Source organism: Carettochelys insculpta, chromosome 31, assembly GCF_033958435.1.
Source record: "Carettochelys insculpta isolate YL-2023 chromosome 31, ASM3395843v1, whole genome shotgun sequence".
NCBI classification, from domain to species: domain Eukaryota; kingdom Metazoa; phylum Chordata; order Testudines; family Carettochelyidae; genus Carettochelys; species Carettochelys insculpta.
The window spans coordinates 9,443,359-9,464,847 of NC_134167.1; the positions used below are offsets into that span (position 1 = coordinate 9,443,359).

Here is a 21,489-nt window from a genome sequence, read left to right on the forward strand (position 1 = left end):
TCCTGGCCCCAGGTCTGGGGGCTGAGGGGACATGGACAGGAGTGAGCTGGTGGGTGGACATAAAAAGCATGGGGTGGCAGAGCACTGGCTTTCAGCACCCCCATTATAGAATCATAGAACACTAGGACCGGAAGGGGCCTCGAGAGGCCATCGAGTCCAGTCCCCTGCCCCGACGGCAGGACCGACCACTATCTACACCATCCCTGATAGACATCTATCTAATCTGTTCTTAAATATCTCCAGCGAGGGAGATTCCACAACCTCCCTTGGCAACTTATTCCAGTACTTGACCACCCTGACAGTCAGGAACTTTTTCCTAATGTCCAACCTAAACTTCCCTTGCTGCAGTTTAAGTCCATTGCCTCTTGTTCTCTCCTCAGAGGCCAAGAAGAACAAGTTTTCTCCCTTCCCCTTATGACACCCTTTAAGATATCTGAAAACCGCTATCATGTCCCCGCTCAATCTTCTTTTTTCCAAGCTAAACAAGCCCAATTCTTTCAGCCTTTCTTCATAAGTCATGTTCTCCAGACCTTTTATCATTCTAGTTGCTCTTCTCTGGACCTTCTCTAATTTCTCCACATCTTTCTTGAATTGGGGTGCCCAGAACTGGACACAATATTCCAGCCGAGGTCTAACCAGCGCAGAGTAGAGCGGTAGAATGATTTCTCGTGTCTTGTTCACAACACACCTGCTAATGCATCCCAGAATCATGTTTGCTTTTTTTGCAACAGCATCACACTATTGACTCATATTTAACTTGTGATCTACTAGAACCCCTTGGTCCCTTTCTGCTATACTCCTTCCTAGACAGTCTTTTCCCATTCTGTATGTGTGAAACAGATTATTCCTTCCTAAGTGCAGCACCTTACATTTATCTTTATTAAATTTCATCCTGTTTACTTCAGACCATATGAGAAGTACCCCTGCACCACTGTACCTCTGTGTATCCCGGGGGGTTCAGATACTCCTGGCTGAAGGCCACTAGCAGGAAGGGCTCAGGCTAACAGCAGATCACCACGGTAACTGCCCAGTTATCAGCAGATGCTGCTTCTGTGGTACCAGACCTGACAGTGCCATGGAGAGCTCCTCAGCTGCAATGTTCTTCTACACAGCTTCTCTGTGAGAACAGGGTAGTGGAAAGGGTGGGAACAGCCCGTCCTAGAAACGGGCCAACCAGGTGCTTTGGGACTTCGGCATTCCTAGCAATCAGTTGGGACTATACAAAAGTGGTTGAGCGAGACATGCCACACAGACAGAGGTGTAACTAGAATGACTGTGAGGAGAACTCCTATCTGCACACTGACTGTGATGGAGAGGGTGTGTGTGAAGATTTTATTCCCCTGGTGAGGCTGCATGTGTTTTCCTACTGGCCTGTACACCAACCAGGTGGTTGCCTCAGTTTCCCTAGGCACAGCAGCAGTGCATACCAGTGAGGGGAGTTTCGGTCTGAAGACTTCTCACACATAGACAAAGGCCCTCCAGAGGTTCTCTGTAACCTAGGCAACCAGGTGACACCTTTCTTCCTCAGGAAATAGAACAAAGGAAGGAGGATGGGCCTGTCTGGTTTGAATAGGAACTGGGCACTTGAGTGGGATGGTCTCGTCTGGTTGGAAACGGAGAAAGCAAAGCCAGACCCCCCACTCAGGGACACCTCTGGGCCCCCTCTCCCCAGTACCCAGATCGTACTGATGGCTTTTGGTTTCTGTAATGACAGGTCTGTTTTATAGTGTGTCCTGTCGCCTAATAAACCTTCCGTGCTACCTGCTGAATGAGAGTCACACCTGACTGAGGATGGGGTGCAGGGCCTGGTGACCCCCACACACTGTGACACTGACAACCTGAAGTGAGATATATAAAGAGCCATCCCTCTGCTACTCAAGGGTGGGGACAGACATGGAGAGATGAGAAATCTGAACAAACTTTGAGGAATCCATCCGCAGTCACTCATGTTTACAGCAAACTCTGTACGCAGGAACACGGTCTTAGCTCATGAAAGTCAGGATTTTTGACTGTATACATACCTAGTCACCAGATCTTACCGGAAAGCCAGAAACACACAATCACGACAGAGAAAAAAGGTATGAAAGAGCAACAACAACTGAAAAACTTCAGAAAACTTACAGGGCCAGAGAGTCTGATTTTGAAAGGTTTTTGCAATTGGCTCAATCAATTCCAACACTGGCAAAAGATTTCTGTTAAGTAACCAACAGGAAGTTCACTGGCCTTCCCTCAGCAAAGATCCCAAGAGGAAAAACCCAGAGATGTGGAACCCCTCGCCCCCAACCAGATTTCTTCTAACACTCAAATCCAGCAAGAAGGCAGTCGCCTTGTTTGTAAGAATGCCAGAGTCATTTGTTGTGACAGGCCAGACCCCAGCTTCACCGGCAGTTTTCTGGGCTGCGGTCCCACCACACTATCGTAATGCACGTGACCCTAATTCACATGAAAGGATGAAATTAAACAGCATTGGACAGGTGAGCGTGGAGCAATTTCAGTGATAAATGGAATCCTTGCCCTTCACAGCTTCCCTCCATACAGCAGCACCAAGTGAATAACATCCCCTCAAGCACCAAACTAAGAGGTAACCAATGGAGGAAGAGAAAATAGCTGCAACAGAGAATGGGAGACAGTTACATCTTTGGTTTGGAGACATGCTACCCTCCTTGCCTCTTCTAAAATCTCAGATTAGTCAATTATGTATAATAAAGAGAACTGCAGCAAGTCAGACGGACTGACAACTCAAAAATTCAGAATTTTCCAGATCTGAAGAAGTGGGTCTGTCGCACGAAAGCTCATCGCCTAATAAAATATTTTGTTAGTCTTTAAAGTGCTACAGGACTGCCGGTTTGTTTTGTGAAGATACAGACTACAATGGCCAACTCTCTGAGATTTGACATCTGCATTTCAAGGTTTGTGGACAACAAGCTACAAGGAGGTAACATGCCTAACGCAACGTGCTCCTGAGGTTAGCTGTGTCTCCATCCATTCCTGCAATAAACAAATGATGATAACAAACCACCACTTGGCCAGACCATGCAGAAAAGTGAGTGATGCCTTTTAAATAGCTATAAATGCTACTGAGGTATTTAGGATTTCTTCAGAACAAGGTTGAAATGCAGGAGGCCATCACCTCACCCCACCAAGGAGAAGGTCTAGCATGGTTAAAAATAATCCCAGTTGAAATACCCTCGACATAAAGTGCTCGGCTATAAGTAGTTTTGCATTTACATAGTTGAAAATTTGAGGAACACAACGTAAAAATTTCTCATGCTCAAGTCGTTACATCATTTAGAAAATGGAAAGTTAACCTGCCCTCCCAGCATCCTCTGCAACTCTCCTCTGCCTCATGCTGCACGTAGGATAAAAATGGATTAAAAATGTAGGTTGGGTCAGAGCATTTCTTTAAATGTTGCTCAAAATGCTTTAAATAGCTGGTAGAGTAAGTGAGGGGTGCGTTAGGGTTTAAATGGTCACTGAGGCAAAATTTAGTCTCCTGCGGTCCGTATCCCTCTCTATTTATATTATTTCTTGTGGGGAAGAATTCCCCATTATACATCGGTTTGCTTTAAGTCGCAAATTTACTGTCCCTTTCCCTGATGTATGCCAGGGACCCTGTGTTGGTGCTCAGGTAGAGCCTGTCAGGAGCAGCCAGGCCTTTAGCAGAGGGAATCTGGCCTGGCCAGTCCCCTTGAGAGTCTGGCTGGCTGAAAGTCCATAGCCAGGGCCGCCGACAGGAAGGCAAAAGGGGCAGCTGCCCAGCAGCTCCCATCCCACCATTTCCAAGGGGCCTGGAGCCCCATCCATCACTGCTGCTACTTTGCCAGCAGAGGCTATTTTGCCAGGCCCCTTCAAAGTGCCACTGAAATGCTGCTTCACCACTCCATGCAGCTGTGAAGCGGGGACATGGGGTCCAGCACTGTGATCCGAGCAGCACTAAGGGCTGAATGCCTTAGTCCCCACCCCTTCTGCCATTAGCCCCTCCCACCTTGTCCCAGGCCCATGGCAGCTGTCATTCCCACTGTCCATAACAAAGGGACAGCCCTGAGTTTGAAATGGACTGATACCAAATGCAGATGGATTAGGGGCCTGAAACTAGCATTGCTTTTGAGTTCTTTTGCTTTTAGTCTTTTGACTTGTGTCTTTGGCTACATTTGGGGCCAGCGGGCTCCTGGACAGCACCTGGCTGTAACTCATTATGGCGTGTTACACAAATCAGGGCGGCTGCTATCTCCAGGGCCAAAGGAACTCTTCTAGATACGAACAAACAACACCCAGCAGCCCGCTTTCTGCTTCTCGAGCCGTTTTGCCCCTGTGCATGAGCCAATCAGCAGCAGATGGTGACGTTCTCAAACACATGGAATAGTCTATGTTCTCGGTGAATTTCTCTAGCTCCCGGTGTGGGGCTTGCACTCACCCAGCACATTGAGACTATGCGCGGCGTTGCGTGCTACATGACTCACATTGTTATTCTTTCCATTCCCTGACTGGATAACTTAGCTAATGAAAACTGCCAATTTTCCCACAGCACGTACCATCTGATTCGCATGCGTTTTGTGCAAGTAACACTCAGGCGCTCATGTATTCGCAGAACGTAAACACGAGCCCAGCTGCTGCCTGAGTCCCATGAATGTTCATGGAGAAGCCCTAGAACTGTCCTGAATGGAGAACTTTTGTGTTTCTAGAGGAGAGCCCATGGGGCCATTCCACTCCCTTCTCCCAGTGGCCTATTAACTGAAGGGCAAAAGGGGTGGTTGCCCCAGGGCCCCCAGGCATCAGGAGCCCAAGACTCCATAACTCCATTTTGTTTAAGCAATTTGCTTTCATGGAACAAAAGAAATGTGCTGGGTCATTTGTATTTTAAAATTAACGTAAGTGGAATTTGACCGTGCACCATGAGTAATAATAAGCATGAATAGATTTTAAAGCATAAATAATGATGTTACATTAATATTTTAATATACTGGGGAGGGGGGGCGGCTTATGGCTGTGTTGTCCCAGGTCCCCACCTGCTCTTAATATTCCCCTGCCTTCACTCACCCCCACAAGGCCCGGAGCAGCCCACCCCCAGGACCCACTGGTGTTCCCCAGCTTGAAGCCAGGCTGGTCTGAGATCCAAAGGGCACCTGTCCCAGCCTGAGTCTCTTCGGAAACATCCCAGCTCTGAGAACTTGCAGAGCCTGGCACTGTGCCCAGCAGCATGGGCCAAGGGCAAACTGCATCTTAATTACTGCTTACGGTGCAGGTTTATGCCTTCACTTGGGCCATTGCTGGTCTGAGAAACATGCTGAGCCCCTCATCAGTCTGCCATTAATCGATCCCAGCGATCAGTCCTGGTTGGATGCATTGGGCCCAGTGTAACTGGAGAGATTTCAGCCACACCTCGGTGCTCATGCAGCGTTCCAGCTGGGGGAGCTCACGAGGAAGGGAAGACCAGTACCTCATTCTCTGTGGCCAGGTGTGCTGTACAGGAGCATGCAAGGCAGCAGGGTGCAGAAGGAAGATGAGATGCCACCTGCTCCTTGTGCAAGACACTTCCTGCTGGAAAGTGCCACCCAACCTCAAGAAAATACTCATGAGCAGCCACATACTGCACCACAGAAACGATGACCCTGGAACCTATCCCGCCAACAAACTCCATTGCCAGCTCTGTCTACATATCTATACTAGACACATCTTCCCTGGACCTAACCACATCAGCCACACCATCAGGGGCTCACACACCTCACATCCACATATGCCATCATGTGCCGACAATGCCCCTCTGTCACGTACACTGGACAAAGCAGACAGTCTCTGCATCAAAGGATGAATGGACACAAATCTGATGCCAGGAAGTGGAATACACGCAAACATGTACAGGAACGCTTTAACCTCCCAGGTCATACAATAATGGACCTTAAAGTGGCCACCCTGTTACAAAAGGATTTTGCTACTATATTACGGAGGGAGACATCTCAATTGGAATTCATTTGCAAATTTGACACATTTAACCTGGGGCGTAACAGAGATCTCAATGATCTTGCGCATTACAGGGGCAATTCCCCCACCTTTGATATTTGCAGGAATGGCGCCCGTCCCGTTTCACTTACTTCTTCCACATGTTCTATTAATGACAGGTGACCCCCTCTTCCTTTTTTTCCCTTCTTCATCCCGCCTCCATTCTCTGTTACACACACACACACACACACACACCCTGTATTCTTATTTTTGCTTCACATCTGATGAAGTGGGTCTTACTCACTGCATTACCTAATTAACAAAATCATTAGTCTTTAAACCCAGTGTTTCTCAACCAGAGATATGTGTACCCTTGGCGGACTCTTCCAGGGCATACATCAACTCAGCTAGATATTTACCTAGTTTTACAAAAGGAGACATAAAAGCACTAGCAAAGTCAGTCCAATCTAAAAGTTCATCCAGACAGTGACTTGTTTCTACTGCTTCATATGCCTTACCCTGAAATGTAAGTACAGTATTTCTATTCCAATTATTTTATTTGATAAGATGGTAGAAAGTCAGCAGTTTTCAGTAGTCATCTTCTAGGATATTTGTGCATGCTTTTGTAAGTAAGTAGTTTTTAAGTGAGGTGTAACTTGGTGGTACACAAAACAAATCTGACTCCTGAGAAGGTACAGTAATCTGGAAAGGTTGAATGGCCCTTGTTTCAAGACCTCAGCTGACCTTAGGACCGCGTTTCTCAACCAGCTGGTACACATACCCTTAGAGGTACACCAGGGAAGTCTGGGGGTACTTATACATTTTTTAAAAAGAGTTACTTCATAAAAAACAGGTTGAGAAACTCTGCTACAGGACTGCTTGCTTTTTTGCTGCTCTTTGTTTTGTTTGTTTGTTTGTTTGTTTTGTGAAGCTACAGACTAATACCGCTCCCCCTTTGAAACAGAAGCAATCAGAGAACCAGGTTCAGGACTAGCCCTAAAGTGGGCTCTGGCACTTCCTGTCACAATTTTACTCTCCACACAGGCCCCTGGATTTTTCACACCTGCAACATGCAAGGGTGGCGGGCCCTACACACCAGGACCCTTTTCCAGACCACATGGGCTTGGAGAGCTGGAGGGGAGCCTGGGTTGGCAGTTTCCCTCTTTATAAATCTGGTGCTGCTTTGCAGTTTGTCAAACCTTTTCCTACCTGGGCCTGGCTCAGGGAGCAGACAGCCAATGCCCAGCCTCTCCGGGGCTGTGCCACCTGGGCTGGACAGCAGCCACCCGCAGCAGGAAGCACTTCCTCACACAGCGTGAGATTTAGCAAGCAGGAATCAGTGCCACAAGATGTAACAGAGGACAAGAGTCAGCCGGCTGGAGAGGACTGGCCATGTGCGTGGGATAGTAAATATCAAGTGGGTACGTGAGCACATTGAACAGGGCACAACCCTTCTATGGCAAGTGGAGGGGGGACACCCCTCTGCCCACTGGAGCTAGGGGAATAAACAGCCACTGGGGGCATGTTAATGCATCACTGTCCCAGCTACTGGAGCCCCTGTCTGATCTGGCCCGGCAATTTCCATACTCCCATTGAGTCTGTGGGTGAACTCTACATCCGGCAAAGCCCCAGCAATGGGGCGCTGGGTGTCTGGATGTGCCCAATGTGGAGGCAAGGGGAAGGGCTGCCATGCTGCTCCCTGCCCTTGTTATTCCAGGCCAGGATCTGGAAAAAGGCTACAGCCCTCCAGGCCAGCTGCATCCCCATCATGTCCTTCTGTGTCAACCCATGCAGGCCCGTGGCAGAGACCCTTTCCACGGGGCCCGAATTCCACCCACGGCAGGGCTGCCCAAGCCTAGCCAGGGTCTCAATCACAGCCCCAGGCTCAAATCACTCTCTGCCCTCTCCTTCTCCTTCCCTGGCCACCTGTACACCTCGCTCTTGTTATGGCCCTTTGGTGCCCCTGCGCCTCAGCCCATCCATGGATGCACGCCCTGCATGGTTCTGTCCCTGGAAAGCAGGATATGATGAAGTCAGGGGTGGGGGGGCAGAGTGAGAATTTTATTCTCCTGGTGAGGTTGCATGTGTTTCCTACTGACCAATAGTTACCCGAGGTGAGTGCCTCAGTTTCCCTAGGCACAGCAGCAGGGCATAGCGGTGAGGGGAGTTTCGGTCTGAGGACTTCTCACACATAGGCCAGGCTCTCCGTGCCCTTTGTAACCGAGGCAACCAAGTAATACCTTTCTTCCCAGGGAAACAAGAGGGAGGGGGGCCTGGCCAGTTTGAATTGGAACTGGGCTATTGAGAAGGGGGGCAGTGTTGTCTGGCTGGAGAAGGAGGAAGGAGGGCCAGACCCCATGCTTGGGAACCCCTGTGGGTCCCCTCTCCCCAAGGTGGATCAGACTGACAGCTTCTGGTTTCTGTGCTGACAAGTCTGTTGTACTCTTTGTCCCTGTGGCCTGATAAACCCTGTTCTCCCTGCTGAAGAAGAGTCGCACTGGCTGTGCATGGGGTGCAGGGCCCAGTGACCCCCACTTTCTGTGACAGAGGGTTAGTGCCCTCCTCTGATGAGCGAAGCTGTTCTCTGGAGGTGTGTCGTGACTGGGTCCCTCCAGAGACCCACTGCTCTCAGCCGTAGAGTGCAGCATGCAAAGAAAGCCAGAGCTGGCATTGCCAGTGGGAGTACAGAGACGTGCTGTCCTTCCCCTCTGCCACAGGAATCATTTAATGGCTGAAGAAGGGCTCAGCCATCTAACCCAGGGCAGGAATGTTCACGCCAGAAATCAGTTCATTCTAATTGTACATTCACACCACAGCGTCAGCTGCAGCTTGTTCAGCTATTCGCTTCTCTCCGCAGCTGTGACCAGCAGCTGGGCAGATGTACGCAAACGAGGATGTACAGGAAATATTCCCTTGGGAGTGGCCCCGCCCCACGGAGGCAGTGATGTGCAGTGGCGAGAGCGCTCTGCTGGACAACAGGCCACAGAATTTCCATCCTCACAAAATGTGAGGAAGAGAGTCGTAAGAAACGTTCATTCTCCAACCAGCTGTAACTGATCTGCCCCTCAGGCAGTCCCTGGGGCCACCTGCCCACAGCACTGCAAACTGGGCGACCGCCACCCACGTCAGAGAACAAACTCCACAACAAACGCTGCCCAGAATAGCCAGGAAAACAATGAAGTGCCAGGGAAACCCATCTGTTAACGGAGAGACACCCCTTGGGGCTTTGTTCAAGGAGCCGCCTGGAGAGCCTTATGGAATTGTTATACTGCAGTCACTCCCAGAGCAGGATGGGGCCCTCTGGTGCTTGGTGTGACACAAGCAGAGACACAGCCCCTGCACCCCAGAGTCTCCAGTCTCTCTCTTCTCCTTAACGAGCAGCACCACAGACTACCCAGGACCTCTCACCTCCTACACTTGTCCTGGGGTGCCTCAAACAATCCAGCACGTGCAGAGCTGTGGGCACCAGCGTTGGTGCTTCGTAACTAACGACAGGTTCATTGCCCTAGCCTGCAAACCTAGTATCTCCTGCCCCTGCCCAGAAGTGCGGTGCCGCAGTATAGCCAAATGCAAAGCCGGACACATAGGATCACAGTCTGTGGGCTATGCCCATACTTGCACAGAAGGGGACTCTACTCTGAGGAGCAGGGGCTCTGAAAGAGATTTGGGGGACTGTTCTGGACCACAAGCTCCCAGGGCAACACCATTGCTGAAAGGGCCCAGTAAGCAGTGGAAGTGTAGGTAACGCTGTTAGGCAATACTGACTTACTGCGGTCTGACAAATTCTCTTGTTTGGCACCGGTCAGGTTTCAAGACGGCCGGGCTAGAGAGGTTCAACCTGTTGTTCTATTTTGCTTGTATTTGGCACTGATGCAACAGCCACTGGAATCCTGGGTCCAGTTCTGGTGTCCTCTGCTCAAGAGAAAGTCGACCAACTGGAGAAGGTTCAAAGCAGAGCCAAGAAAATAATTAAAAAGTCAGGAAAGCAGCCTTCTAGGGATAGACTCGAGCATGGTCTACTGAGTTTACAAAGAGACAGTTAAGGGGCAACTTGCTCGTGGTCCATAAATACCTAACCTGGAGGGCCTAACTCTGAAAAGCATTTTGAGTGCTTCAATCTGGCAGACAAAGTTACAGTAAGCTCTCCTGCCTGGAAGCTGACATTAGACAGATTCAGACCAGAAAGAAGGTGCAAATTTCTGATCCTGAAAGTCACGCACCACTGGAAAAAGGGCTGGGTGGCTTCTCCATCATTGGCTGTTGCAAAATCAAGATGGGGTGTTATTTCAAAAAGCTCTGCTCTAGTTCAAGCTGGAATGAATTCAGGGAAGCCTTATGGCCCATTATACAGGAAGTCAGGATCTAGATCATCACAGCGATCTCATCTGGCTTCAAAATCTATGGCTTGGTTGACACAAGGCAGGTAAATCGATTGCAGATATGGCAATTGAGTAGTTAGAATTGACTTATCTGCGACTGACTTACTCTCCCATCAACCTCCCTTACTCTTGGCAATATCAAAGTGTACAGGGCTCAACTGCCAAGTCCAGATAATTCAATTTCGCACGTCTCTACCAGGTGTGCAAGCTTGACCTCTGGAAGATCAACCTGACCGGGTCAATCTTCAGCGTTGTGTAGACATACCCTATGTCTCTTCTTCCTTTTCTTGGTAGTTACGCCCAAAAAGAAGGGCCATCACTTGAGGAGGTGTCTCCAAGTCAAATGACCTGACTCTTGTGCAGGGGAGCAATGGAAGGACATGGGCCAGGGCTCAGGCTTGTGATCCAGGGAATGGCACACACTGCTTAAAGACCAGTTGTCATGTTTAAAAATGACATTGTCTAGGCAGGCTGACCAAAGAGCAATTTTTCTCACACACAGACATGGGTCCATTCTGAAGCTCCCCCCAACGTACAGGCGCACATCCAGTCTGCCTCACATCTGCTGCCTCGGTTGGTAAGAATTCCTCCGGCCACAGCTGTAGCAAGACATGCAGGCTCCGGTTCTCTCCTGCCTTGGCTCTGACGGTGTCATGCACCTCTATGCGACACCAGAGCCTTTCACGTGCGTTATCTCTCCCTCACCCCTCAGCCCAGAATTAGCTGCTGCAACGAGACCTCAGTCAGCAGTTCTGTCATTCACATAAACCAAGCTCCCCCTCTGCAGTTGTAGGGGGCAGAGAACGCGGACTGGAGCCATGGCTATTCAGCAGATGGTACACTTCCTACACTGTACAGGGCAGCTGGGAGTGCGCTCAAAGCCCTGACATCTGTGGATTAACAAAAGACCAGCTAATGCTACCAACCACCGCCGAAACGGTAAAGCTCTGAGTCTTGATGTATTTATTAATTAAACGGTTGTAAGTAGGACTATTAGTGACTTTAAAAAGTATCACCTGCATTGGGACTGTACAGAGAAGTCAAAAGATCAAATTTCAGCACTCCGCCTTGGAAAGGCAGCTGCCCCCGGCTCTGACTTCTGTGTATGACAGAAACCCCCCCAAAGCCGGGGGTGTGGCAGTCCCCCAACCCCCCAAGTTCCAGCACCTATGTTCAAAGCCCAGCCCCTGCTTCGCTGCGCTATAGTTGTGAGTACACAGCACTTCTGCAAATCTGGCAAGGGGGTCCCAAGGCAGATAAGCAGAACACAATCAATGCAACCCGTGACCAGCTACAAACATATTGGTTTAACTCTGCGGCAGAGGCCAGGTCCCCAGGACAGTTGCTGCAGCCCTGCGGCTGGTTTCCAGCCAATGGGAGTTGAGGGATTTTGCTGGGGGCAGGGGCAGCTCTTGAACCCCTCCACCAAGCACAGAGGCTCATATGGAACAGCCAGCAGACTGGGGCTGTTGGCAGTCAGGGAAGCCTGGCTGAGAGTGCTGCTGGCTGGGAACTGCATTGGTAAACATCTCCCAGCCAGAGTCTGCTTCAGGCACTGCACCCCAGCTCCCTCCAAAACCCTGAACCCCACCCTACACTCGTGCCCCAGACCAGAATCCTCTCCAATCCCCTGCCCCAGGTCACCACCTCCTTCATCCAAACTCCCTCTCGGACCCCACACCCTCTCCTGCATCCCAGCCCCTACCCCGAGCTCCCTCTGCAGAAAACCTCCATCCTAGACTCTGTACCTCCTCCACAGAAAAGTGCGGCCCCTGACCACCTACCAAAATCTTGGTGTGGCCCCTTATCAAAAATTCCTGCCCACCCCGTCCTATATCCCCACACCAGCGCCCGCTCACTGCCTCTACGGGGATGGCCCGTACTCAGTCAGGGAGGGTCTGGAGCATGCTCCGGGCAGCTAGACTCTTTGCAGAATAACGCTCTAACACAGCTCTGCCAAGCCCACGAAGTTTGCAGTTTTGCACAGGTTTGTAACTGGGGACAATGCCATGTGGGTGACGAAAGGCACCTTGCTGATAGAGACAAAACCCTGCCAAAACCAAGTCCCTTCTCCAAAGCATAAAGACACTGGAGCTCCTGAAATGGCTGTAAGAAGATTTTTAAAAAGCACAGGCAAAACAGCGTGTTCTCCATGATGCTCATGACTGGAGATGGACCAGCTTTTTGTTGAAACTTTAAAATGACAAGGGCCTGAGGCAGAGAGGCAGTGTGGACAACAGCCCAGACAGTTCGCACTGGACAACTTATACACCAAGCATCTGAGCTCTGGGATGCCACACCTGGTGGGATTCGAGAGTCAATCCCACAGGTTTGTTAGATTAGTTGTTTTGCGGTCTGTAGGAACAAGTCTGCCTGGTTCCTCACAGGCAACACTGACAGCCTCCCTGCTGCTGGAGCATATGTTTGTACTGCAGAGGTTGAGGCTGCTGAAGGATAAAAGCAGCTGTCACTAGGTGCCACTCAGCCTTCCCTGGAAGCTGAGCCTAGGAGAGATTCAGGTGCTGCCCAGCTGATCAGCAGAGCACCCACAGCCAGCAGCCTGAATTTCTGTAGTCAATGCACATCCGCACATGTCCTCGGTGCACATAACACAATTTATTCCACCCATGGATGGAAAAAATTAGAAGGAACCCGGGTGCCACACTGCTAAGGAGCCCTCCACAAGAAACGCTTTTTTCCATGCAGGCCTGACCTCCAATGGTAGCTGGGGCTGTGACCAGTCTCACAGGCACTCAAGAGCAGGTGCCTTGCTTTCTTATTTTGGCAACACTAAACCAAAGGAGACAGCACAGCTCCCAGTTAGCAAAGGTCTGGCCCCACACTTCTGTCCAGGCCCCACTCCCTGATCCACAGCACAGGGAAGAAGGAAGATTCCTGCTCATGGACCCGTGGTCTGATGTGCTGCCACATAACAGGGTGTAGCCAAGAGCAGCTCCCCTCTCCCAGTGACCTAGAAGTGGGGAAACAAGCCTGAAGTCCTGAGTGCACGAATACACAGGTGGAAAACGCTTTCCCCCTGGGACCAATCCACACCAAGCACTGACAGTTTAATTAACCTCCCCACTGAATGCTGATGTTCCTTTAGCCAGTGACCCTACTCCCCAGGCTGAGTATCACATGGCCTGAACATTACAGCAAGTGCCTCAGCCCATGTTACCAAATTCTATGTCACCAGACAAACTTGAGCCCTTCTCCCACTACTGCAGCACTCAGGAGGAAAAAGTGGCTCTGAGATGGAGGAAATCTGCTACAAATCCGGTTAAAGCCCACACGCTGCTTAAGGCAGGGTAATTAATGAATGATCTGAGTGAGCCGGGCACACTTCTGCTGTATACTCAGGGCCCAGCTCTCACCAATCAGCATTTAGGATGATTTAATCTCGTGGTAGCTTTCCCTAAGACCTAATTCAATTACATAAGATGCCTCCGGATGTCAGCAGCAGCATCCCAGGGCCCCTGAAACACTCACTCAGATGCTCATTTGGGAAGCAGTTGTGAAGCATCAATGAGAGCACTAAGCTCTGCTGACCCAGCTGAGCAAATGAGAGCCTCACTTTGGTTCTAAAACGGAAGGCGATCGATATTTCATTTCCCCCGAGCTGACAACCTTTTCAGTGAGCACCTGAGCTCTTCTCTGGCCTCAGGATCACCACCACACGGCATTCTCTTCCGAAACCTGCCCCTTTCCATGCTGTCAACCATGGAGCACGAGGGCTGCGGACTACCAGAAATGGAGCCTGCCACTGCCAAATGCACCACCACAGCCGCCCTCGGACCGCGTGCAAGCACTAGCTGAACTGGCACGCCGTAGAGAGGGACTAGACTGAAATCTCCCCTTCGAAGTGGCTGCCACTGCTGCCAGGTTTGGGGTGTAAAAGAGAGTGACCCTGGCCCAGTCCTGTTCCCACACTGCCATCCCCATTCAGTGCAGGGGCCTTATCTCCCCCTGGGCAAAGGAATGGGCAGTAGCAGGTTAACGTAAGGGTAAAAGGGGTGATTGCCCCAGGTGTGTGGGGCCCTTGGGTTCCAATAACTCCATTGTATTTAAACAATCCGCTTTAACGGAACAAACGAAATGTGTCCGGTTTTTCTTATTTTAAAAATAAGTGTAATTTGATTATGCGCCGTGAGGAATAATAGGAGTGATTAGATTTTAAAGCATAATTAATGACGTTATATTAATACTTTCATATGTTGAGGGGGCAGGTGACTGTGCTGTCCCAGGGCCGCAGCTGTTCCTAATCCACCCCTGGGAAAGGGGTGGGTTTAGGATACAGGGTGTTGAAGGAGCCCCTCCCAGAAAGGGCTAGCCCTAGCAGCCCCGTGAGTAGGCGGCCTGGGCCTGACCTCAGCACAGGGACGGGTTCTGAGTGCACATGGGCAGGACCAGAGCTCACAGAACGGCATCAAGGCCAAGGCACTCGCAGCTGGGACAGGAGTGAAGGAGGGGCTCCAGATGATGTGCAACCTGCCCTGCATCCACAGACCGCACCCTGCCACGCACAACACCCTTTAAAACCATCATTCCCCATTCCTCAGCCAACAGACAGACCTGCTCAGAACCTACCTCCCAAGGCCTCCTGGCAGCTGGGCAGTGTTCCTTGCAAGCTGAGCATATGGGCACCTGCCCAGAAGAGATTCAGTTTCTGCGCACCTGATTAGCAGGGCACCCAGAGCCAGCAGCCTGTGTTCCTATTGGTGGTGCACATCTACACGTTTCTTGGTGCACACAACAAAATGTATTCCACCCATGAATGGGAATAAAAAAATAGAGGGAACCCTGCAGTGTAGGGAACTGGACTGGTCAGACAGACACAGAGCTTAATTTTCTTTTGACTGTCCTGTTTGACAGATGGCAAAACTGGAGGGCACCCGGGAAGTCAGAGACAGAACTGGGACCAGAGGCCCTGCCTCCTGCTCTAACCATTAGAGAAGGTTTGCCCCAGATGACGCATGTAATGATTAGAATAGAAGCTCTCACCCCCGTTCCATCCACATTTCAGTGCAGGGGCAAGGATGGTGTGTAGCAGGAACAAATGAGGCTTCCAGCAAAGAGCAATGAAGCACCAGCCAGGCTCTGATTAAGTCACATTGTATATATGGAGGGGGGGGCAGGAGTCTGGCCTCCCTTTGCCTCAAGCAACACTGCTGCAAATAAAATCAGCCCGTGTACAGTCACCCTTGGGACTGTCCAGGGGTTGAGGAGGAGCAGGATTGCCTCAATGATACCCAAACAAAAAACCTTCCACGGTCACAGCTCTGTCCCTGCCCACGGCCTTGTTTGCATGTCGCTGACGTGCACTGAGTCTGCGGCTCCTGCCTGGCACCATCGGGCCCAAGTCTGCAAGGTGAAAGGCATTCTGTTTTCCAAGCAAACACTGCACGATGCTGCAGCCTGGATTTGCCAGAACCTGCTGGGGGCCATGGAACCTGCAGGACTGGGCCTCTCTCAGGAGGCCCTCCTGTTGGACAACATCCTCAACAATTCTGCAGCCCAGGCTGCTGTGTGGCTTCTCCAGGGGTTATGGACTCCAACACCTTCTTAATGTTAGGTACCAGGCCTGGCACATTCCCAGAGTTAATGCTGTGCTGGTACAGCCCTACTGCCTCTGCCCCGTAGCTGGGAAAAGAGCACAAGAGGGAACTCAAGAAGCAGAAGGGGTAAGAGAAATTTCTCTGCAGGGAAGGCAGAGTTGTGACCTGGCAGCCCCAGAAGAGGCTGAGCAGAAACGGAGCCACCACTGCTCAGAAAAAGTCAACTCCATTAAGTGCAAACTGAGCTGCTGGTGAAAAGCAGAGCAGCTGCAAGCAGGGGCCAGACTCCACAAGAGAGGCTATGCTCAAGGGAACCGGGAATGAGAACAGTTACTCCCAGGATGATGAACATGAGCGTGCAGAGGCACAGAGGTGCCCAGCTAGGACAGAGGGATGTGTAGGTCCCATCACTGCTCCGAAAAGCTCTCACTAGGCTATGCACCAGCTAGCCAAGCTGTTCTGAGGCTCGTCATGAGCCGTGTGTGGCGGCAACAGCAGCAGGACATGCACAGGGGACCCAGCAGGGACCCGCTTAGGACAGAGCTCTGCTCCCTGGACTCAGAATGAACTGAGCCACAGACTGCAAAAGGCAGGAGGGTGCAGAGCTGATTGGCAGGTGTGCAAACACGGGCGAGGAGAAGCTGCCTGAGGAAAGGCCTGTGCCCAGAGAGCAGCAATCAGTATTTCCCGACAGCCATAACAATTTGACGCCAACAATGCAGCTGACATAACTGCCAGCCAATCAGGAGAAACACCAGGTAACAGGAGCTGTACAAGGGGCACAGACAGCTCACTCCAACCCAAGAGCTTCAAAGAAGCTCCTGCAGCTTTCCCGGGGAAGCTGCTTGCTATGTAAGGGTGCACAGGGTTTCCGATAAGGTCGGCCCAGTGGACGGGCTTAGCTAGGCGTGGCAGGACTGGAGATCTTGCAAGGCTGTATTGAATTCCCAGGGGCAAGAGAGGAGAGTGAGGGTCTGGAATTGGTCCAAGCAAACACAGTGTTTCAACTCACTGGAGGTAACAGTAATGTCTGTATTGCCAAGAAGAGCCCGTATCGGTAACTCTGCTGTAGTAACACTGAGCTATTACATGTGCAGAGCACCTGCCAGCCCTGGGCCTCAAAGGCCTTCACCCAGGAAGCAGTTAAGACTCTGATCTTGCACAATTTCTTCCATCCGCAAGCAGAATAAATTTTGTACTGCACACGGAGACATGTGCAGACGTGTACCACATGCTGCTGGCTGTGGGTGTCCCGCTAATCAGCCGGGCAGCTGCCCGAGTGCTCGGCTTCCAGAGAACCCCGACAAGGTGCCATGTCCCCAGCTCGGAGCAGTCCTAGGAGCAGGGGGAGCTCTGGAAAGCATCTGGTGAGCTCAGAGCTCTGAGGCACAGACGCTGCTGTGTGGGCAGTGCTCACCAGCAGGGGGCACCACTGCAACGCAGCTTGGGAGGGCTGCTGGCACCGAGGTTGTGCTGGGAGGGCAACCCCCCTGCCCCAAGGAGCCAGGCATACAAAATCCTGCTTGAGCAGCCTGCAAGTCCTGCACTGTTACCATGGCAACATCAGAGCGGGGATTTGCTAGCCTTTGATGTGTTGATCCGTTTAAAGCGTGTCAAACGGCACTGAAGGTGAACAGCTGGGGGGGATGCACCTGCCCTTCCTGCTGATGGGGAGGGTCCCCCAGAGCAGCGACTACCTACCCACAGGCAGCCCCCACCCCGCCTACCCGGGCAGGCTCCTTGCAAGGAGCTGCTGGGGCCTGGCATGCCAGCGCACCCTCAGCAGGTTCACACGGGGCGCCCGATGAGCGGGGCCTGCAGGCTGACTCGGGCTAGTAGTAAAAAATCCCCCATTATGAGATTCCAAAATGATCATAGAATCCTAGAGCTGAAAGGGACCTCAGGAGGTTATTGAGTCCAGCCTCCTGTCCAAAGCAGGATCAACCCAATTAAATCATCCCAGCCAGGACTTTGGCAAACTGGGACTTAAGAACCTCTACAAGGGATGGAGATTCCACCATCTCCCTAGGTAATGCATTACAGTGCTTCACCACCCTCCTGGTGAAAGAGCTTTTCCTAATACCTAAGCTACACTCCTGCACTGTAACTTGAGACCCTTGCTCCTTGCTCTGGTGTCTGTCGCTACTGAGAACAACCTCTCCCCATCCTCTTTGGAGCTCCCCTCAGGATGTTGAAGACTGCTATCAAACCACCCCTCACTCTTCTCTTCTGCAAACTAAATAAGCCCAGGTCCCTCAGCTTCTCCTCATGGGTCGTGCGCTCCAGCTCCCTAATCATTTTCATTGCTCTCCACCGAACCCGCTCTAATGCATCCACACCCATTCTGTACTGGGGGGAGCCCAGAACTGGACACAGTCCTCCAGATGAGGCCTCACCAGTGCCGAGTAGAAAGGAACAATAACTTCTCTAGACCTGCTGGAAATGTTCCTCCTAATGCACCCCAATATGCTATTAGCCTTCTTGGCTACGAGGGCACTTATTCTCAAGGCAGCCCAAATTAGGTTCAAAACACAAGCCATGGAAACCTGGCGCGAAGCAAGAGAAAATCCCCCAGTGTAACCTCTGTTGCTTGGATCGCTGTGTGGATCCACACAATCCAAAGACAGCCCTCTGGCAAAGCATGGGCTAAGGACCATGTAAGCCTACGCTTGAACGAAAGCAACCACCCCTGGGCGAAGAGGAATTAGCCTGCTAACAGCTGACAGGAACACCCACTGCAATCCAGGGAGCCCGGCTCCAGTGCACACTGCAGAGAGAATAAAGGGGGACAGAATACACTCCCCTGTGGTGGAATCCAGCCAAAGTGGCAGAAGCCCCAGGCTCGAGGAGTGTGTCAGAGAAGCTCTGGTAACCCCAGGGGGCAGAGCTTTGCTCTCACAACTATACATCACATTCTAAGCCAAAGCCTTTAACGCTTCCAAGCAGGAAGGTAACATGGGCCTTTAGCTGAGGACAGGGATGGGACATGATAATCTCTGATATGCAGTATAGGCTGTGGCGGTTTATAGCTGCTAATGGAATTCATTTACCAGTTGCACCTGGCCAAGCCCACCTTTGTTTGTCTTTCAGTTCCCTTTAAAGGAAAAGGGGGAAGCCAGTCGCTGAGACCAAGCACCTGGCACCTCTCACTGCGATGATCCTGCTGTGTGCTTTGAAACAGGACCTCGCTGGCGATGCTTCTGTGAAAGAAAGAAGACCTGACTGCACTTCCAGCCTGCACCGGTGCAACGGCAACACTTACTGAAGATGTTACCTACGCTGAAGGGAGAGCTGCTGCCCAAGTACGCCACCCTGCCAAGAGGCAATAGCTAAGTTAGGGGAAGCTGCTGCCTACTGACATCACGCTGTCCATGCTAGGAACTGGAGTGGTCTAACTATGTCGCTCAGCCCTGAGCAAAGCTGCTAACACGACATACATTGGTAGCGGAGACCACGCCGGGCTCTCCTGCTTTGTTGCAGAGTTCAGAACCAGAACAGCACCTAACACATCTTGCAGTTTGCAGAGCCAAAGAGTTCACTTCCCAAGTCTTTGATCAGATTTGCTGTAGTGGTTTAATCAATACACAGGTTATTGCTGGACAGACCATCTTGTCACCTGCACCTTGTGTGAACTATACTCTGCCAACCTTCCACCAAGCCATAATCTGCACACGCACAGGGCTGCTGCAAATACTTCATAGGTTTTAATGTTGTCTATATGTTGCCCAGCCCTAAATACCAGTTATGAGGAGCTGAGCCCTTCTATTCAGCATCTGCTCAACAGTTAAAATATGTTCATGTGCTTAATGTCAGTTTTCCTTTTAATTTCTTCCCTTTGCCCACTGATGGCTCTTTGGATAACCCTAAATAATTTCTAGCCCTCCTCTCTACACCATCCAATACACTGCCTCTGGAAACATACCCACAAGGTGCATGTATACCAGTTGTGTCAGGGTCAAGCCAGAGGGCTACAGAAGAGTGATAGAAGGGAGAAGTACTAGCCCTATCTTAAATAGGTCCCTGTTCCCAGAGTAAACTAGCAATGGCTGATCCAGAAGTAGCAGGAACCTGCTAGAATCCATCAGGCCAATTAAAACACCCGGGGCCAATTAGGACTCAAGTGAGTCAGGCAGCTCAGCTCAGCTGGAGCCAAAGAAAACCAGCTGAGACTAGTTACAAAACAGCCCCTCTTCTGTTGGCTCAGGGTTGGGTGAGGAATGGAGGAGAAAAGGAGCTGTGGAGATTCTGAGAAGAGCAAGTCCAAGTAGGCACCCAAGTAAAGAGCCTGTGATAAGGAGGGTGCTGGAGACCACTGTGGAGAAATGGCCCAGGGAATTGTTGCTATCAAGCAACTGAGACTTGAGACATTGCAGGCAGCTGCTGCTACAGGGTCCCTGGGCTGGAGCCCAGAGTAGAGGGTGGGCCTGGGCTCCCTCCCTCCATCCCCCATCCAGCACAGGAGAAGGATAGATATTGGTGGAGGTGTTTGTACTGCCCGAATCACTTGGAGGGGCAGCAGAACCTGCGGAATTTGGCCTCCTCTCTTTTCCCTGTGCTGGCCAATGATGAGAGTAGCTCGCCCAACAGCAAGCAGGTGTCTAACCTGAGAGCTGCTGTGTGCGCCTGGGGCAAATAAATCAGCCAGAAAGCATTGGACCCACCACACTAGAAGAGCAGCTTTGTCACAGGGCGTAGTCACCACAGCTTCCATAAAGACACATTTGCCGACCCATTTCAGACACCTGCTTTCTGAAAATCTTGGCCAAAAATGGGTGCTAAGTCCATACTCAGGCACAACCCTACCTGCTCTAAAGCTCTGCCGTGGCCCAGGAGCTCCCACTGACATCGGTGGTTTTCCTATCTGTCCTATCTGTGATTTTATTGAACCCTAAACACTGTGGATAGCTATTTGCTAGGAACTCTGGTTTCCCTTGTAAGCACTAAGCAAACAGAATTCTAGCCAAATAACCCTCTGTTGGCTGTGGGTACTGCTGTGCAAAAAGCAACAGCTGGTTAGAGAGGATCAGGGAGTTAATAGCGGTGGCTGTAGCTATAAGCAAGGAGGACAAAAAGCCCATTAATGCACGGGTGCTGACATGGACAATGCCTGGAGTGGGTAATCAGAAACTGCAATGGGCCAGAGCCCCGAAGCTCTCTCCAATAGCTACCCCGCTTTTTCTCTGGCTCAGCTCTTGGGAATAGCCTCACTTAGCACGCTGTAGAGCCATGCCTTGGTGCAGGGCACCCAAACTTGGTCTGCCTGGGGCAGCATCATCCCGTTGTTGACAGCCCTCAGCCTGCACTGAATTTGCAGCTTGTCTCTAACCACGTTGGAAACAGGGCTGAGGTTCAGGGAGATCACAGCTCTACCCCAACACATGCTCCGCATGGAACTGCAGGCCCAGTTTGCTGGGAGCACAGCTGGGAGCACAGCCTGAGACACGTGTGGAACCAGCAGCCGCCAGTCCCAGGTGGCTGGAGGAGAGCGAGTCTGCTCCAAAGGGACGTGGCTGGTGCCTCCAGCATTTGGCAAAGGGAATGCCAATTATGCGGCCAGCGCCTGCGCACTGGCCACTCCAGCTGTTTCCTGCCTGCAGATGTGCGGTGCTGGGAGCCAG

The 21,489-nt window shown here is 51.2% G+C and overlaps 1 protein-coding gene across 6 annotated transcripts in view; it reads right to left on the reverse strand.

Annotated features, from left to right (window-relative positions):
- The window catches only part of ANK1 (ankyrin 1), a 104,038-nt gene that overhangs the window by 63,762 nt on the left and 18,787 nt on the right, over positions 1 to 21,489 (reverse strand). The gene's annotated exons all lie outside the window — the stretch shown is intronic.